This window comes from Idiotropiscis lumnitzeri, chromosome 13 (genome assembly GCF_059441095.1).
Source record: "Idiotropiscis lumnitzeri isolate Australia: NSW breed Sydney's pygmy pipehorse chromosome 13, RoL_Ilum_1.0, whole genome shotgun sequence".
Lineage (NCBI taxonomy): Eukaryota > Metazoa > Chordata > Actinopteri > Syngnathiformes > Syngnathidae > Idiotropiscis > Idiotropiscis lumnitzeri.
The window spans coordinates 17617052-17637714 of NC_142403.1; the positions used below are offsets into that span (position 1 = coordinate 17617052).

Below are 20663 nucleotides of genomic sequence, written 5' to 3' on the forward strand. Positions count from 1 at the left end.
GAATAAAGGTCCACAGCAGTGAACGAGTGAACGTGAAAATGCTGAATCAGTTATCTGTGGATTTCATAGAACCAAAAAAAAAAAAAAAAAAAACGGACGTAAATATTGGCAAATAATCAAATCCAAAATGTGATCCATTCCTCAGTATTCCATGCCAAGACAACCAAATTACAATAACAACTTCCAATTTATAGTTGGAAGTTGTTATTATAATTTGGTTCACACTCTCTAAAGTACGAAGCGATTGCATTTATGTCATCATCCAACATCCTAGAACCGCCTCTTCGATGTTTGTCTTACAAAGAGGCAGCGTGGATTTGGACACTTCAACTTTCATTGCCTGATGCCCTTTTTTTTTTTTTTTTTTTTTTTTTTTTTTATTAGGCCTGGGTATTTTATGAGCAAAAGGAATGAATTACGTTGGCTAAACGCCGCGTGTTGTTTTAGGACCCGTGCGGGTTCTCGATTAGAGTAGTCATTTCGGTCTACACCTCATTCTGCAGCCCATAAAGAGCGAAACCTCAGAGAATGTGCATGAGTAAGCGAAGCGTGGAATAACAATGACACAAGAATAGAAGCCGCAGTCTGAGGGTGAGAAAAGTGATTGAAAAACAAGAATAGAAAGGAAAGGGGGGAGGAGGAGAGGGAGGGGGCCTGGGGGGGGTGGGGGGTAAAGCATCAAACGGCGGTGAGAAGGAAATATGAGAGGCATTTGATTATTCCCATGGCTGGATACTTAGCATAAAGAACGCCTTTCTCTTTCTGACTTGCAAGCACATACAGCCATTAACACACACATAAACACACACGCACGCAGTCGCCATCATGTTGACCACCCAGCCAGTGCCCCCTGCCCCCCCCCCCCCCCACCCCACCTCTCACCTTGCTCAGGGGCGCTGGAGCTGAGAAAAACTACACCATTCACTTCCTATGCCTCCCCTCCCCTCGTGTGGCTCTCACTCGGTCTCTCTGTGCTCCCATTCATGTTGTAACAACTCAAAGGAAGGCGGACTTTGACCCAACACGGTTAAAAGTTGCCAATCTACTTGGATCATCGGTTGCGCGGCGGAGGGCTCGGCAAATTCAGAGCGACTCTCCCGGGGATGACGCTTGTCTAGTGTTCACCAACTTTCAGGACAAAGTTTGCACCGTAAAGGATGAGCTGATGTTGAATTAACTACTAGGTTGTATTAAAAACGCTTTCAACACCCCGTGACGCACGATTTGGCGGTCGACCAACATGCAATAGTTTGGTTTCATCTTTTTTTTTTTTTTTGTGACATTGAACAGACAAGTTATTCGATTCGCTCATGATGGAATTGGTTAACAGCCTAAGTGTGAGTCAAACACTGTGCAAAAAAAAAAACAAAAAAAAAAAAACAGCTTGATTTTTAAATTGGAACAACTTTAAATTGTAAATTGTTGACAATTATGGCAACCTTGTTGGTTAGCACAACAAAAGCAAGTTCTTTGCTCCCAAAGAATTGGCGGGGTTGTTTTTATTTATAGCTTTAAGTCGGGAGATAATAAAAGGGACAAATCCTTCTGTAAAGTGTTATTTCTTTGTTGTGAAATGCAGGAAAGAAATTTTTCCCAACAGCAAAACTTTAATTATTTTGTTGAACTGCCCAAATAAAAAGTTTATAGAAGTTTGTTGCTTTGAAATTTGGAGTTTACTCAGCTTTTTTTTTTTAACAGTGTGGGATGGCACATAAAGGTTATATTGCTGTAAAGTGCTAACCAAAAGCAGTCATTGTCAAACGCGCCAGAAACAAACACTCGATGGCGCACATCAAACGACAACCACACACTGCGTTGTGACTGACGGGAAATATTAAAACTGCCATGATTCATAAGTGCCGACAAGAAAGTTAAGCTGCGACACTGTTGTGCAAGTCAGATCACAAGACGATGCGACTGGGGGGGGGGGGTGACACCTGCGACATCGATCAACATGATTTCAGACAAAGTCTGCCTTGGCGGTTTTTTTTTGGCAAGACTTAAGCCACACCCACCCAACCAAGAGGATCCGACATTTAATCATAAAATACTTACAGGATGGCAGTGGTGGGCCGTGCATTTGACACCAGGGCCTTCAGTGAAGTCCTACTTAGTCCGACTTGAATCAATCCCCACTCATAATAGCATCATTTATGACACCAAGGCTGGACAAATAAGATACAGAAACACACACAGTACTAAGTGAGTGTTGGACGACCTCGCTTCTCTCGAAAGGTCCGTCTTGAAAATGACCTCGCAGGCAATCCACACTTTTCCCTCCTTTGGCCATTGTGGTTTAAAAAAGGAAAATATATTTTAGATTTTCGAACAGTCGCCAGTTACGACTTTCAGGTGTGTTGATTCCGCATAGCGCTGCCCCCTCACGAGTGAGTATCCAATCACAAAACGCGTTCATCAACTTCAGCGCAAGGCCAGCGAGAAGGCTTTACTGTCATCAACTCGTGATCTGATTGGCTATCGCAACTGTCTATCCAATCTGAAAACCCTTTGATTTTGACAGAACAGATGCCCGCATCTGAATTCCTCGTAAACTACTGATGTGAAATCTGCCTGGCAACACGAGATAGCGGAATTCTGATTGGATAAAAACCCTCACCTAAAAATAAAACACAAATATATATAATAGGACATCAATGTGAAGAACATGATCATTTTTTCTGGATTAATTTAGTCATTTAGGCCACCAGAGAAGGCCTTGAGGGCCGCCCACCACAGCGGGAAGGTGACAATACTTTAAATGCAGTCCACACAAACTGACCAGCAATTTCCCTGAACCTCAGTCACCAAGAAAGCATTTGCAACGTGCAGCGCCCTCGAGGAGCCAGCGTGCAACGGCGGTATGTGAAAATGTACTTAATAGCGCACGCTTGTCTTGAGACTTGAGCTCAATTGATGCTAATTGCTGATAATGCAGTTGATGTAAAGCAAATAAACAAGCTGTTGAAGCGAGACAATCCGTCAGAGGCTGGCAGGCAAACAGACACACGGACCCACACACAAAGAGACAGTGATAAACATGAAGCGAGTCAAGGCACTCATTTAGAGCCACATGTGGGAGCAGTAGCAGAGAAACCAAACTGAGGTTAGAGGTCACGCAAGATTTGGGTTTCCTGCTTCTCCACCCCAGAAGACCTCAAGCAGACCGTCTTTTTATATACACACTCATTCAAGCTCGGGACTCATCTGTTCTCCATCCACACACCTGCTCGGCCTCCTCTTTGTTTTGACGTCACGCTGCAAAATGTGACAAACTTAACTTAGAAGACATATTTTGCTATTTTTCCACAAACTAAAGGCATCTTCAATGGAATGCTTAGATTTATGTACCCCAAAGATTTAAAATATGATACTTGTCACTCTAAATAGTTTGATTTTTTTTTTTTTTTTTTTTTTACCCGATCCATCCAAGAAAAAAATAGGAATTCATGGCAGTTATTTGCAGATTCACACGATACTCCCTATTCCCCGCAAATAACAGGGGCACAGTGTATAATGTTACAATATTGCATTCATTACATGAACAGCTAAAAATAGATCATATTCATTGATTAAAAAAAAAATAAATAAATCATCACAATCATGTATCAAAACTGTGCATATGAAGATACAAATCGAATCTTAAACGGGAAGTCAACCCCCAAAAAATGTTCTATCCGGCTTGACTAATCTAAACCTGGCATTCTGATTCATAATGCGTTTTCGGAATATGAGTTCAGCAGCAAAATCCAGCCGTTTTTAGCCATCTCAGGGGGGCGGCCATTTTGTCACTTCTGTCGACTGCAAATGACATGACAGTTGCTTAAAAAGCTCGATGTGAGAGTTGTAGAATTTTTAAAAATGGCATATTATGTTTGTTTGTTTCCAGGTAAATTTCCCCAAAGAACCGCAAATGGCTCAAATAATAAAAAGTAAAATTTCCATCATGTGTCCCAGGAGTCACTTTTCTGTACTACAAGCATGTTCCATTTAAGTTCAAGCGGAAGAGAAGAAAATACATAAACTGGTTGCAGTAATAGATGCACCCTGTCATCTTTATGTTGTAGCACAGCTCGACAGAAAAAAAAAAAAAAATCCTTCCCTCCATGCATATGTACATCTGTGCATTTATTTCATCCCGTTGTTTTCATGACCTTCGCCTTGATCCACATGTGTTTTGCGTGTCCCGCTCCCGCTGCCACGCTCTTTATAAACACATCAGTTGGGCTGACAGTGCACAGCGGGAGTTAGGCTGAACCGAGAGACGGCCAGGGACAGAAGTCTCATAAAAAAAAAAAAACTTTTTTTTTTTTAAAATCACTTAATTTATTTCCCTCCAAATTGGAAAAATGCACGCTCACACCTGACTAAATCATCACGCGTCAAACTGGAGACGGCCCCCCACCGCACACGGACGAAACTCGATCCCACTTGTGCTGTGCGCAACCAAGCCATCGCTGGCAGTGAGAACATGTCACACACGGCGAACGCGTTTCTTAATGGATCGGACAGATGTGCCGTCGCCTCCAAATCCCTGTACCCATGTCTCCCTCCCATACCCACGCCGCAAGTCCGTCCACATTTCCAGTTCCATTTTTCAACCACTCAACCCCATTTATTATGGCTTGCGCATTTGCTTCTTCATCCAACCTTATCCTCCCCTTTCGGGGTTCTTGTTCTTTAAACATCTTCACTTTAGTTTGACTTCCATTCAGTATCAATTATAAGTTTAGAATTTAAACTTCTCATGCTTCTTATGTATAGTTGTTACTGTGTGTTATTTTTATTTTTGAGTAAGAATGCCACTGCAGATGGGTAAAAGTGATAGCAAAGAGGAGAATTATGATGATCATGATAAAGCTGAACAGCCTGACTGATTAATCAACGGGCGATAAATCGGGGCGGACTGTAGCACATTCTTGCTGACCAAGGTTATTATAGGTGATGAAAATTAATGAAATAAACTAAAATTATGGGGAAAAAATACTTTCGTTACAATACAATATAAATGCTTTTGACAAAAAAATAAAACTGAAACTATATTATGTTTAGAAAACAGTGAAAATGTCTTTAGTTTTCATCTTTATCAATTAATCAGCATCATCTGTAGCTAAAGAAGAAAAAAAAAATTGTCATTTATTTGATTTTACTACAATGCAAAAAAAAAAAAAAAAAAAAAACTAAATCTAATACTAAAACAAATTGAAACTGAACAGAAGCATTTTCGGAAAAATAAAAACTATCAGCCAGAAGTTATATTTTAGGTATTTTTGTGCAAAACTCAATACGAATTACGACAAAGTTTTTGTGTTCTCCTCCTTCTGAAATTGGCTTCATTTCACCTGATACCAAACAAGCTTTGAAAAAAATTTCCCAGCATCAAATTCCACATAAATAAGAGATGCATATTATTGTCATTACTGACAATGTAAAATATGTTTCGTCTTTGAAAAAAATGTCCTGTAAATGTACAGAATCATGATCCCTAGTAAATCAACATTTCTAATGTTCAACAATTTTTTTTTCCTTTAGTATCGGCAGCCTCGATATGAGTAACCGACACCTTAAAATAAGGCCCGTATCGGCCTGATAACTGGCATCAGTACGCGCCCATCCCTACTAAAAAGATTATCCTACGCATGTCCAATTCTTAGTGCTTAATTTTTCTTTTTTTTTTCTTTTGGATAAATAGACACCAGACGGGTTGAGAAAACGTGGCTACGTTGGCAACTCTGACTGCGCTTTTGTAAACTTGCTCGTCTCGGTTCACAACCATGTTAAGTCATGCTTTGAAGCTGCGTAGCATATTTAGGGAAAAAAAAAAAAAAGAGAAATAAAATTAGCCTTTCAGTTCGCAATAACTTATGTTAAACATCAGGTTGCTACAGGAAAAAGACAAAAACAGATCAACACCCACTTTACCCCAACAGGTGTTTTCATTTACTTTGATTAGACCCCCCCCCCCTCTCATCTTGTTCCCGGCAGCCACCCATCCCCACCCCGTGGGCTCCCACGGACGACGAGGCTGTGGTGCAAGACCTGCATCTAATTTGAATGCGTTTCGGGAGTAAAAATAATGAGCTGCAAATTGCCTTTATTTAGAGTTCACGCCAAATGTCAGGCGTAATTGGCTCTCGTGTCATGATTTCCACATCCAGGTGACAGTTGATTTGTTTCAACTTTGCCCTGTGTTCTTTCAGGAAATGCACAAATCTCGTGCGAACCAAAGAGGTGTCATTAAAAGCATTAGCATTCTTTTGAAAAACTGAAGTTTGGCGCGACGAACATGACTTTTTCACACATTGCCCAGGTGAATGGGACTGACTGATTGATTGATTGATTGACAGCCGCCAGGTTGCTACTACAGTAGCAACATTACAGTTTAGACGATAATTGACATTGACAGCACTTTTTTTTGTTTATTCCACATTACTATTGCTGTCTTTTTGGATCTTTTAACTGACTAACATGAGACAAAAACTAATAATGATGAAAAACACACAGGTCTTGAAACATTTATGTATGTTCTACTTATAGGCCTTAAGTGTTTCAAAGCGGATGCATTATGGATGTCAGTGAAAGGGGTTACGGGGGTCTTTCCAAATGCAATCTATTTTTCTTCATAATGTGTCAGCGGTCTAAGCGCAGACTCTGAAAGGGGCCTGTAATTACTCTTGCCAAGACAAAAACACGCGTTTCCTCTTGATGTTCATACGGTGCATGGATGAGTGCAATTGGAGAAAGAGTAGATGTTTAAAAAAAAAAAAGTCGCCACACAATTATTGAAACGCCATTTCGATGAAATAAAAACAAGATTAATAACTTCAAATATTTTTCCAGCATTGTGATCCTCAAGATTACTAAAATGCTAATGAAAATAAAAAGCTCAAATACAGCAAGCAAAGCTCCACGGTAGTTTCAACGTATTCCGCTGAACATGGTGGATTCAATACGTTTCAATGTAAAGCAAATAGTGTCATAATGTCGGTGTAAGCGCGATGATAAATTGCGCTGTCGTTAGCACGCACATCTGTGCATTATTGGACAATTATGTGACAATGGGGGAGGATGTTTCACGTCGAGTCGCTTACCTCGTTCCTCGCTGCCAGTCTCGCTGCCAGGAATATTTTAAGACTAGCGCCGATGGGAATAGCAGAAGATCGCGGGGTTAACCACTAGTCTCATCCGCAACCAGCCTTTTTCTATGGTCTTGGACCCACGTAGACATTTGAGGACTGATCCTTTGATGGCAGGACATTTCACCGCTCCAGAGAGTCGTCGGGCAACGGCAGCAGATGCGTGAGACAAGTCCTCCGAAAATTAACACACTGGAAGACGAAATGGCAAAAACATTAGCCGATTTAACACTGTCATAGAGTAAAAGGAATAGGGATAGACCGTATCGGGGCCGATATTTGACATATTGCCGATTATCTGCCTTTTTTAAATTTTTTAATCTCTCTCCTTCTCTCACGCTCTCTCTGCTGCGCTCGTGGCCCTGCCTGCAGAAGCAGATTGTCCCGCCCACAGCACTATCTGATTGGATCCTTGTATCAGCCAATCAGCAGTAAGCTGCCTGTTTGCTTTTTCACCTCAAGTGATAGGCACTGCAGACTTTGCCGACTTTTGAATAAATGTCACTCTACTCCAACTCACAATTAATAGAAAACTATTTGCTGTAGTAAACTTTAAAGAGAAGTTTGTTTTCATTGAACTACAAGAAATGCAGCTGAGCCTGGGAGCTCCGTGCACTTTTTGTTAGACTTTTAAAACTAAGTTGTCGATTTCCTAACTTCTAAAAAAGCTTTATGTTGTAAATCACGGAAGTTTAATAAATATCTGCTTGAAGGCATTTAAACAAAGTCAAATTTTTTAGTATTTATTTTTCAAAATTTGGACTCCATTTGAACCCTTTGTTTTTTCAACAAATTAATATAGGCTTCAAATATCGGTGATCGGCCTCCATGACTTGTAATAATCGCTATCAGCCCTGACAAAAGCAGATCGGTCTATCACTAAAAAAGAACAAAGTAAAAGAAATAGTCTTAACTTGAATGACAAAAGGTTGAACGGTAAAAGGAAAGAAAAACAAGAAAACAAGTTGCCTTATCGCAGCTTATGTTTCTCTAGTTGTTGAAATTGCATTAGTAAAAAGTGCAAAAATAATTCAGACTGAATCAACTTGAGCAAGTCCCCCCACCCCCCCCCCCCCCCCCCCCCATGCAAACAAACTAAAACCTAGTCGAGAAAGTTGCGGCCCTCCTCGCACATTACATAACAGAGGAAGCCATCAGTCAGTGTTGCCATGCGGAACGCCATTCAACACATTTCGCTGCCCTCTCAGAGTCGCCGCTTGCATTCAAAGAAGGCGACGGCACCATGAGCCTGACGTGTTTGTGCAAGGCTAAATCAGTTGGAGAGGCGTGGCAATAACGGTGTGGGGTGTATTGGGGCTGCTCCCACCAGTCATTCATGGAGGCAAATGATCCGCCGTGAACAAACAACAAGCAAGCCACCCGTCCGTCTGCACAAACAAGCAAACAAACAGACGACGCACAAACGAGGCGTCGAGCACGGCGACGGCAGACTTCGGCAAGATCAATCACATCCGAGCGCTCGGGTCGGGCATTTTCTGACAAGGTTATGTCGGTTTATGCATCTATAATAAGTGGCTGAGTGCTTTTAAGAGCTGTTTGTGACATTCATCTATCCATCGCGTGAACACATGTAGTTTGGAGTGTCTTTTTGTTTTTCTTATGTGTGGTTGCTATTGTGAGCAAGTGTGTGTGTGTGTGTGTGTGTGTGTGTGTGTGGGATGTAACCCAAGCCGAAGCGGCAAAACACAGCAGCCTGTTCAAAGGCCTGTTTGTATTATTACAGCTTGTCCAGCTGCTCAGGACAGACAAACAAGACTTAGTGCTGCGGGCTGCAAAACAGACCTCCCACTCTATTGTCGAAGCCCCTGCCCAGCCCAGTCGGGCATTTTGGCGCTACAGAACATTATTTTCAAGTTGATTGATGGCAATGTACTTTTTTTTTTTTTTTTTGGTAAAGCTTTGTTTAAAAAGAAAAAAAAAAATCATCTATTTTAGAAAATGGGTTCAGCAATGTTTGTATAGGAATGCTCCATCGACCCGGTTCGCTCCCTTCCAGTTTGAAAAGTGCTTATACATTTTTTCAGCGCACAGTAATGAGTAACACGACCTCCTGTCAAAATAGTGAGTCTCCATTCCACATTTGCTTTTTGAATCCCACATACTTCCCGGAGCAATGATCCCGAAAACAAAATATTGCTTTATATACACAGTGATCTCGTCGGAGAGTCGATGGAAATTAATGCCTGTATTTTTAGCGCAGACGTTTTTGCCGACAATATTTCTTTCAGAGTGCACTCGGCTGGCCTCCGAGCGGCTCCCTCCTCTGGAGTGCGGCCAAATGGATCCGATCGAGGTGATTAAGATCAGGGTAAGGCAACACTCTCGCTCCCTCACACCTCCGTCTCGGTGCCCCCCTTTTTTTATCCTTTTCACCTCAATTTGTGCCACTCTTCCTCACTTTCCACCCACTCGCGCGCCATTCGTCGTCCATCCTCCTCCTCGTCTCCTCCATCCCCTCCTTCACCCTTTCTGACTCAGGGTCCCTGTGTGCCTGTATGTAACATCAGTAAAGCTGTCAGGCAGCGAGGCCAAGGTAAACAGCCCAGCGCTAGGTTCAGGGGTGATGGGGGGGAGGGGGGGGGCTAAGACGTTTTTCCTCGGGAACCAAGGGACCCCCCGGGGGCTTCTGGCTGGGGCCAGAGAGGAGGAGGGAAGATGATCTCTTCAGCTGCCCCCCCCCCTTCCCCCCTCACACGCACACACACACTCGGACGATCTTTTCTTTTTAGTCTCTTTCCTCCCCATCACTCTCCGTGCGTCGTCCTCATCACGCATCTGTGTACACAAAACTCTTGGGTAGCAGCTTCGTCTCACACACACACACGATTTCTGCACACTTTTTATACTTCGACACATACAAGCGCACGCACTAAATGGCATAAGCCACTTTTCCAAAACTTTTTCGGGGGGGGGGGGGACTCAAGCGCTACCTTGACTTACACCAGCTAAGGGTGTTAACAAGAACCGATTTGAACTGAAAATCAGATTTAAAAGACGAGTGCATTAAATCAAACCTTTCCACTTTGAAATAGAGAGTCCTTGAATCATATCACACCTCATGTATCGAGATGCATACTGAATCGTCTTACTAGAGAGATGAAAACCCAAAATACATCAAGTACATACATTTTGAATGAACAATTATGAAAAATAAAAAAAAATTTAAAAAATCTTTTTCACCGACCTCAAAATTGCGATTTAAATTTGTGATTTTTCAGAGTCCCCTTTCTAATGTATTTTTCAAAAATCTTGATTTCAACCAACAATATTTATTATAGATGAAGCATTACTTAATAAGAAAAACAGTTCAACTACTAAAGTTACAGGTATTAACTTACTAAATACTTGGACATGCAGTTTGGCAAGCGTTCACCATGACCACATTTCCATGGTCAAAACATGAGTACATTGAAAAAAAAATGTCATGTTGAATTTACTGATGATTTTATTTTGTACGACCACTAGATGAAATAAAATGGAGTGACTTCAACAAAAAAAAATTCAGCGTATAGACAATACTGTAAACCAGTAAAACCAACTCAAATGTAGATTACAACAGGTAACTGGCAACTGTTTGAAAATCTAAAATACATTTTTTATTTTTTAAACCACAATGGCCGAAGGAGGGACAAGTGAGGATTTAATTGCAGATACACTTGAGAGGCCATTTTCAAGACGGACCATTCAAGAGAAGCGAGGTCATCCAACACTCACTCATATTATTTCTCCAGCCGTGGTGACATATATGATGGTGTTATGAGGGGGATTTATTCAAGTCGGACTTAACTGAATGCCTAGGTGTGAAAAGCAACAGCAACCCATCTATTTTGAAGCGGGCTCATCTCCATGAAGGCCGAGTTGGAGCCTATCCCAGCCGACTTTTAACGAGTGACAGGGCACCCTCTGAACGGGTCGCCAATCCATCGCAGGGCTTCATATGAACAAACAAGCAATCACTCACATTCACACCTTCAGCCTAATGCTTTTGAAATGTGGGAGGAAACAGAGCTGTGTCACATTTCTGCCCTTGATGAGCGCGTAGCTTTCAAGTTTTGATATACGGCACTGCATTCCTTCTTAAGCTTCAATAGCAGTTCAAAATGATGACGCGTCCGATGCAGCGAATCAACGGCTTTTTAGTCGAGGTCTCCCTCAACGGAGTAACTTAACATTATTTTCTTTTTATTACGCAACGGTTAACTTCATTAAAACTGACCTGCACTTATATTACCATTTCCATTTTTTTTTTTTATGGGAAAATGTGATTCTAAACGCATCCCAACCATTTTCAACCTTGGAGGTTCCACTGTAGCGTATAAATTATGACTCCCCAAAAAAAATGTTTTTAAAAATCTGCATAGACAGAGACAGCTATGGAGAAGAGCGTGTGTGAGTTGAGTGGCAACTGAGGACAGAATAGAGGTCGACGGAGGCAAGTGATATCCCTAACCTGGACATGACCCTTCTCATTCCCAGTAAGCTGCTCCCTCTGACGGTGGCAGATGGCCTACGATGACGAGCGAGACAGTCTCGGAGCAAACCAGAGGTAGCAAATCAGACGAAGCAATAAAAGTAGACCAAGTGGGACAAAGGAGACAGAGTAAGGAAAGAAATAGAACATTTTGGAAGCAAAACTATGGTGAGGAAAACAGAAAAAAAAAAAAAAAAAAAGCGTGAAGAGTGATTTAATGGGGGAAAACAAGAGAGGGAAACTTTAGAAAGAGGCTGATCCAGCCAAGAAAAGCATGTAGAATTGAATTAGGGCACAGGGAACACAAGCAAGCAAGCACAAGTAGAGAGGAGCAGAGGTGCGTAGAGAAAGAGGAGGACCATTACCTTTCTTACATTAGCCGTTACATCCCTTGGTGACTGTTGAGGGGTAAAAAGGGAGGAAACATCACAGGGTCGCAGGAAGGATTAAGATAATTGGAGAAGGACGGTGAATGGGGGAGCGGCTGCAATAGGGCCCATCTATAATTGCAAATACGATTACTTTTCGAAAATACGGAGCAAAAAAAAAAACTGATATACAAGCCGCACCAGGTGATAAGCCAGTCTAAAACAGTGCCTTTTAACACGGCAACAACTTTGCTAATTAAAACAGGACAGACCCAAGAAAAAAAAAAAAAAAAAAGAACGAGCGTATTTTCTGAACTATAGAGCGCCCCTACAGGTGAAGGAAAAACTCACAGATAAGAAAGAAAAGTAGTGGCTTATAGTCCGGAAAATATGTTCATTTACTTGGCAAATTATGCTTTTTTAAAAAAAAATTTAAATAAAAAAATAAATCAACAACTGTAGTGGCACGGAATATATCGCATGAACTAGCACTCGTTTGTGTACCCAACCTACTGACCCCAGTAAGATATTTATCAACCATCACTTCGCCATATTAAACTGGAAGTCTTTGCTGGGAAGAGCGTTTAGTGAGCGAGATTTTTCCTCCAAGGCCAGAGTTATTTTATCACTTCATCAGTGACGTTTAGAGTCCTCGAAAGGCCCCAAAAAATGTATACTGTGTTATTTTACCTCACAACGTCGACGTGCAACGACTGCTCTCGTCCTTGTTTTCCATTTGCCCGGCTGCTATCACTCTTCCTGTTCTGCCGCTGCTCCACATCCATCACAAACTGCCACAATGGTCTGTGACGGCGCACTGACAGGTCTGACACATGCCTTGCAACCAGCGGGCTGACAATACACAAGACGACAACACACATATGGACCTCAGTTAATTCACGCTAGAGCCCATCTATTGGACGACAGATATTTCCCTTTGACAAATTAGAATTAGTTCGAACCCACGTTTATCATGGAGGATACATTCCAGACTCAACCCAATAGGTGAATATCCGCAATACCGAAAGAAAATGTCAACCCTTCCATATGCTTTAAACATGTTTAAGCTGTAAACATCTGAACACGCAGGCACAAATTATAAAAAATACTGTCAGTATTTTAGTGTCTGTGTAAAGATTTGTGCCTATAATAGGCGGAGCCTGTTAGCGGTTATGTGAGCAATGACTGAAGGCAGCTTCTGCGCGCACGTGATCATGTTTGTGTTTTACTGTTCTCCCGGCATTCAGTAAATGGTTTAAAACAGCTGTGGCTCTCCGTTTCCCACAGGTGAGGGCATTTACAGTACAGCATATTGTGAAAGCCCTAAAAAAAGACTGTCCAATAAATTACACTGCACCTATTTGGCGTCTTTAAAACTGAAATTCCAATATGGTTTAGAGTTACATGCCGACTTCTTCCATGTGTTACATACTGTAATTATGAAGAGAACATCACACAAAATAACTTGCAGGCTATTGTACTGCTGGCAAAAAAAAAAACACTAAGAATCAGTTTAGATCAGGGGTGGGCAAACTTTTTGATTGGTGGGCCACAATGGGTTCTAAAATTTGACAGAAGGGTGGATAGAGTGTTTTGGTAACCTCACCGCATTGGAGAAAAAAAAACATTTCATTTTAAATAAAAATGAACAAAAGCATTACAACAAAATATATGTCTTTGACACACCACAATATTTAGAAGAAAAAAAAAAACATTAACAAGGTTTATTCATTTAATTATTTTCAAGTTTGGCGGGCCGGATTAAAACGTTTAACGGGCCGCAGGTGGCCCCCGAGCCGCAGTTTGCCCAAGCCCGGTCTAGACAATATTAGTAACGCGAATGCATGCGAGAGTTCCTCATTTCTTGAAGCGGTTTATTCATTTAATTTTTTGTCAAGTTTGGTGGGCCGGATTAAAACGTTTAACGGGCCGCATGTGGTCCCCGGGCCGTAATTTGCCCACATCTGCTCTAACCCGTAGTGTGCTCCCCAGCTGTGATGGTCGAATGGTTAAATATTGCGTTGCTCACAGCCATTTTGTCAAGGCGTGTATCGCCCTCAAACAATTGCGAGTAATCAAATTGTGTATTCTTCTTCAAAATTAACAGATAACTTGTTTCATGATTAATATTACTTTAAAAAGAAAAGTGTGGCGTCGCGTTCATATTCAGCAACACAAAAGTAAGCTAACTCACCAAAGTGACGATCGATGAAAAGGAAGAGGGGGGGAAATGCCGTCCTCCAAGTGCCCCCTTTCGTCTCCTTTTTTTTGTGTGCATGCGTTCGCCTTTGTGGGTTGAATTCGGATTCATTACCTTTTAAATTGAAGCTTTTACATTACGAGTTTCTACAGTTTATTACATGACGCAAAGTTCAGCTCAACACTAATCAAATGGCAGGTGCGTCGCCACCTGTCAATCACCGAAACTGGAGGAACGACTTCCGGTAAGTAAAAAAAATTAAATTCATGTTTTACTAAGCGAAGGCATCAAAAATGAGCCAGTGATGCCATGTAACAATAATAATAATAATAATAATAATAGTAATCATTTTTTTCCATGAACCCATCTCATGGCAGTTTGGGGCTCGCTGTATTGTACTAAAAACAATCTCATGAATGTTTTCGATTAATCGACTTTGACTGGACTTAAATTATGTTATTAACAACAAATAATCTTTTGTTATTCAGCCCATGATTTGTTATTAACTCATAATAGTTTTTAGACAAATGAAGTGAAATCTGACAATTTCCCGTAGCACCACTTCAGTGCCATGGTCGGGAATAACTGATTTAAATGGCTTGTGTATGACGTATTTATGAGTGAGAATTGAGATACAGAACATTTGGCAACTTGGGTCAACGTGGGACTCCAAAACCTTCCTCAGGAGGCCCTCCATGGTTAGATTTGAAATTTATAGCGATGTTTTGCGCCAAACCATCAATCGACCTTAACATTGTCATTTTAAGCCACCCGCACTCATTACATTGATCCACAGTCTGACCTTTTTGGATTTTTTTTTCCTTCTCATTCAAAGTCCATACCGTCATCTAAACTTAATTAGAACTCTCCTTTGATGTTGTTTCTTTGCGAAAATTAGGTCTGTGTTTACCAAAAGAGCCGCTTCAAGAAATGAGGAACTCTCGCATGCATTCGCGTTACTAATATTGCTTAGACCAGGCTTGGGCAAACTGCGGCTCGGGGGCCACCTGCGGCCCGTTAAACGTTTTAATCCGGCCCGCCAAACTTGAAAATAATTAAATGAATAAACCTTGTTAATGTTTTTTTTTTCTTCGAAATATTGTGGTGTGTCAAAGACATATATTTTGTTCGCTTTCATTTAAAATTAAATGTATTTTTTTTTTTTTTTTTGTGAGGTGAGGTGACCAAAACACTCCATCCATCTGCTCCTGGTCCGGCCCCTCTATCAAATTTTAGAACCCATTGTGGCCCACCAATCAAAAAGTTTGCCCACCCCTGGCTTACACGTTGTGTTTCATGGAACCAAAAAAACACTGTCCAACTGTAATATGGCATATTTTGAAAATGAAAATGTGCCGCAAATACATCCCGCCGCAGAAGTCGAGCAAGTGCTTACATGTGTAGGCTCACTTTTAACTCTCTTTTGCTCACACACACTTGATCTACTTAGATCTCCCACATCTAACTGCCACTTAACCTCACTTTCTCTACTCACCCATCTGCTCGCCCCCCCTCCCCCCCCCCCCCCCCCTTCAGCTCTCAATCCATCATCCAGCTGCGCTCTGTGTAATGACTCTATAGTCATGAACAACATTAATCCGCACGCGGCCCAAATGCATACACACTCACGTGTGATCAGATACTCTTTTACCTTTGTTCAGAGTCCAATCTTGGCCTACTTCACCGCTACGTCTGCCACTCCGAGTGTTGTTTCGCTCCTCCGCTCTCCCCTTTTTTTTTTTTTTTTTTTCCACGTGTGACATTTCTCGTCTTGAGTGGTCTTATCATCTTTGGGCTTTTATTTGCCTCAAGCTTTGAACTTGTGTCCTCTTCATATACCACACAGATTCCATGTGAGAAAATAGTCTTGCAGCGACACGCCGTTATGAATAGGTCGTCGTGGAGCGACACATTTTGTCAATATGCTGCTGCAGCAACAAAAAAAAAAAAAAAAAAGGAGAACGTCAAACATGAGCTGACACGAGGAGGTTTATAAATCCTAAAGTTTATGACATACATATTTTCTGCATCTGTGTTACAGGAGAAGGGAGGCAAGGGTGTGTATGTGTCGTAAATAGACGAATGTGCACGCGTGGGACCTCCCTTGAAGATTCGCAAGATGCCTGCTGGAAAACGATAAATCCATCCCGTCAATACTTCGTCGCGTATTTTCAGCCTAATTTTCCTCTGGCCCGGTGACTCGACTTGTAACATGTGTTGCCTCTCCAGTGTTGTTTTTGGCTTCTCGTGGCTCTTGTATGCTGAAGAACCACATTGCGATTATATTGCGTGAAATTGCACAAGTACTTTGCGGCGACGACTTGCATCTAATAAATACGGGGGCATACTTGGAGACAGGCGGCAGGTTATCTTTAGGTCCCCTGAGCTGAGGCAACTGCAGTCAAGTGATATACACGAAAGAGCCGGGGGTCACCAACGTGGCGCTCGCGGGAAACGGGTCGTCCCCAAGGACCGCGTGAGTAGCCCACAGGCCTGTTGTAAAATTTCCTCATCGGTATGAATGAGTGTACCGATATCAAAAATGGGTGTAGGGCCGATACCAATTTTATTTTCAGGTTTCAGGTGGAGGCTCCCAATACAAACCACTGATATTTCAGACAAAAAGAAAAATCTAACATCTAAGCAGTGGCGGGCGGTCAAGGCCTTCAAGGCCTTCTCTGCTGGCCGAGCATGATGAAAAAATCATGATCTTATTCTTCACATTGATATCATTGTATCCTAGTGTTGAATTTTTAAATTAGAGCTTTTATCCAATCGGAATTCAGATAGCTCGTGTCGCCAGGCAGATTTTACTATACTAGTATTATACTCACAATTTGTCCGAGGCCTTCGGATACAATCGCGCGGGCGTCTCTTTTGTGTCTCAAAGGGGGCTTTTACCGTTGATAGACCGTTGCGATAGCCAATCGGATCACGAGTTGACGGCAGTATGATGTCATCCACGTCTTCAAAACGAGTCCCCTTGATGACCTACTTGAGTTGGAGGAAAAGTGGGGGAGAAAAGAAATCCAGAGTGGGTGAGACTGGGCCAAGTTCTTTTCTGCCAGGAACTGTCAGATGCTCAGAGCATTGTGAGCAGACGTGTCATCATGGTGAAGCAGCCTGGAGTTATCCTGCCGGAACGATTGCCTCTTCTCACACACTGAACGATAAAATCAGATCAGGATCTCATTGTTGCGCAAAATTGTCGTTTAGCTTTGAAATGTAACTTTTGTAGCAATCCTGGAACATTTCTGACACACCTTGTCTGTTCTTTGTTAAAACTGAACCGTCATTTCAAATAAGTGTTGCAAAAAATAGCGAAAGTGCCGCGTGACATTAGAAGCTTTTCTTTTTACACCACCTCGGGGGGAATTTGATTTTAGAGGTTATATTGCGAAATGCACTTCTCCGCTTAAATAGATGGCTCCCAAAATGTATTGTGTATTCCTGGCCCGGCATGCGAACCCCCCCAGCAAGGTCTTGGTAAACAACTTGTGCATAATTTTGCCATCAGACTCAGCTGCGTGCACGAACAAAGAAACAAACCCTAAGTGAAAAACACAAACTCCCCGGGGAGGTCATTAAAGTGTCCTATGTGATTAGTGCGCTTCCGTCAAGTTGTTGCTCGGACTTTCCTTTGGGTTGCTGTGCGAGTACCGTACTGCGCATGCCTGTGGCGCTCCAGCCCGGGCCTCAGATCAACGTTGGTGGCGAAGGAGAGGTGTTGGGAGACCCGGGCATAAGGGGGCGGGCGGGCGGTGCTGGTGGGGGAGAGAGAGATGCTCGGCGAGAAGTGGACACGATGCCTAATGGCAGTTCCAGCTGAGAAAACACAAGCGCCCGAGGAACACTAAAACCTGAGGGGTAAAAAATATGCGAGGCCTGGCGATAGGTCAGATTCCCCCACCGTATCTAATTCGATTTTACAAACTGTAAGAAAACACGCTGCTGCTGCTGCTCTCTGAGCACTCGTGCAAATATTTCTTTTTTTTTTTTTTTACAATTTTGTTTTTCTCAATGACTCAAAAACCTTGACGGCCTTTCGCCAATGCACATCTGCTTTTTACTTACCACCAATGCTGAGTGAGGGGGAGATTATTTACTGAAATACAGAAAGGGGGAGGTGTCTATCAGAAAAGTAGTTCCCAGACTTTATTGAGCCAAGGCACATATTATGTACTGATATTTTTTTTCAGCCGTCAACTTGCTTTGGAAGCTTGCTTGCTAACTCATTCAGACAGTTTTGAAATGGTGTAACTCTTAATACCAATTCACAGAACACATTATATAATAACATGATACATTGGCAGATTTTTGCTTTAAAAATTAGCCCCCCAAAAATTTTGCTTTTTTTGGGGGGGGGGCTGATTTTTTTTCCTCTGTTGGAAAGTTAAATCAATACTAAGGGACAAAGAAATGGAAAACTCGTATTGTTGTTAGCATTAACGACAATTAATCGGAAGATTAATCGGTCATCTGCATTTGATTCAGTCAAATTTCTGAATCAACGAGAAAAAAAAAAAAAATTATTATCATGACATTTAGCAGAAGTGGTTAGCGAATTTGTCCTTCGACCCGGTGAAGCAGCATGTGGCTCATTGCCCAATGTTATATTGCGATCAACAATGGTCTTCGATTGTGAAAATGTTCGCCATGCTGCATTCCGTGCATCTGCTCTGTAAAACCGCTTCTCATTCTTGCAAGGATTGGAATTTTCTGGTCTTAAAATATTACCAAAACCGCCACGATTTGTGGCTTCTACGTAGGCTTCAATTTTTCTTTATCGCTCAGTAAATGATCTTTTTGTACCCAATGCTGCTTTTTTTTTAAAGCCTTCTGCTTGACCTCTGCCTCTTTTAATACTAGAGAGTGAGCCTCGTCCTGCCCACTTGTTCATATTCATCCGTAGTGTCACACATACTGCATGAAGGCAGGGAGGTCATTCCTGCAGCGGAGCTTCGTGCGTGCCTGGTGGTCCTCGCAGTCACGTCTGGCAAAGACATTAAAACGGAGAGTCCCATAGACAGCGCTCACTTCTCTAAATAAACATTAGTCTTAAAAAGTTTGGCCCCGCGACCTCGGCGTGATCGCGTTTCACTCTGGATACAGTCCATTTTTTTTTTTTTGGTATCGCGAGGTTTGCCTTTTACACAACACAAACAACACACTTTCACGATGGAAGAAAAAAGATTAGGTGTCAGCTAAAACAAAGATTCGGTTTCACCGGGCTAACAATAACATCGATGTCATTTATTGATGTGTGATTTATTATGACACACTGGATAAACAGACATTGTGATGCGCAGCTAATTAGGTGATAATATATACATATTGCGTAATTGTTATTAATTTGATTTCTAAATTGGTACTTTAATCTCTTAGGTCGCGTCGCGTTGCACCTATTCAGTTCTGTTGTTTTTTTTCTTTTTTTTTAATGTGCAGAAATACGTCTCTTCGATTATTACAGTGTTATTTTTATTTTTGGGGGGGGAGCATCGCAGCTTGGGCCAAATGTCTGCGCACAAGGTCAAAGGGAAAGTGCGGTGAAATATGCGCAGGATTGTCTCTCTCTCACTCTCTGTCTCTCAATCACACACGCACATACACACGCGTGCGCACACCCCCTCACACACAGCAAGTAGCAGTTGCATTTCTCTATATCCAAAGTGATGAGCACTAAATTTGTCAACGATCCGTTTTTAATTCGTTACAAATGACGTGCATGTTGACTAATTATGCTCTTGATAACTTAACTAATAACTTGATATCTTAATAAGGATTAGATTAAATTGAGCTCAGCTTCCCCAAATGAGCCCCTCTAATCATAATATTTTTTTTAAGTAATCCAACAATTGTGATTAATGATATTCCACGTGTTGCGCAACTTTGTTTGGAGTTCACATGTATCTGTTTTGTCATTAATAGCGATTTTTGTCGGGGGCGGGGGGAGGTGTTCCTTAATTATTAGACTATACCATTATATTACAGCAAACAGCAAACAAATATATTACAATAAAATTTAAAAAATAGACAAATACTTTATTTTAAGTCTTCTTAATGCTATATTAGACAAATTCCTGCACCTCAGAATTAATGACCTGCTAATATTGAGCAAGTCGTAGTGTCTTCCTCGTCTATTATTTTTCCTGCAGGTGCTCGCTTCGCTCGGTGTGTCTTCCAAAGTTCATATTATGTTCTGGCACATCGGGGAGTTGACTGTCCTGAGCTTTATTTGCACATTCTAAATTAATTAAGCGCGGGATTCCTTTGTGTGGTGCAAAAACACGCAGGCTGCTACAAAGGGGGGGAGCGGTGAGCGTTGCGAGGTGATGCTGGTGGTTTGGAGAGGCCAGGGGTGCAATTGGCTGATTTATCCAGGCCGGCCTTGGCCCTGCTTCGCCTCCTCGGCCTGGGAGCCGCTCGGACCCGTCCCACATTCCTCCGTGCGGCAGCAGAACAGGGTCCGG

General features: G+C 41.9%; 1 long non-coding RNA gene across 1 annotated transcript; it reads right to left on the reverse strand.

Moving 5' to 3' along the window:
* Positions 1 to 6703: 6703 nt before the first annotated feature.
* Positions 6704 to 14380, reverse strand: LOC148324825 (uncharacterized). Its single transcript, XR_015846319.1, has 3 exons — positions 14188 to 14380; positions 12684 to 12845; positions 6704 to 7325 (listed from the first exon to the last, which is right to left on the reverse strand). It is a non-coding gene; the product is annotated as an uncharacterized LOC148324825 (long non-coding RNA).
* Positions 14381 to 20663: the final 6283 nt, after the last annotated feature.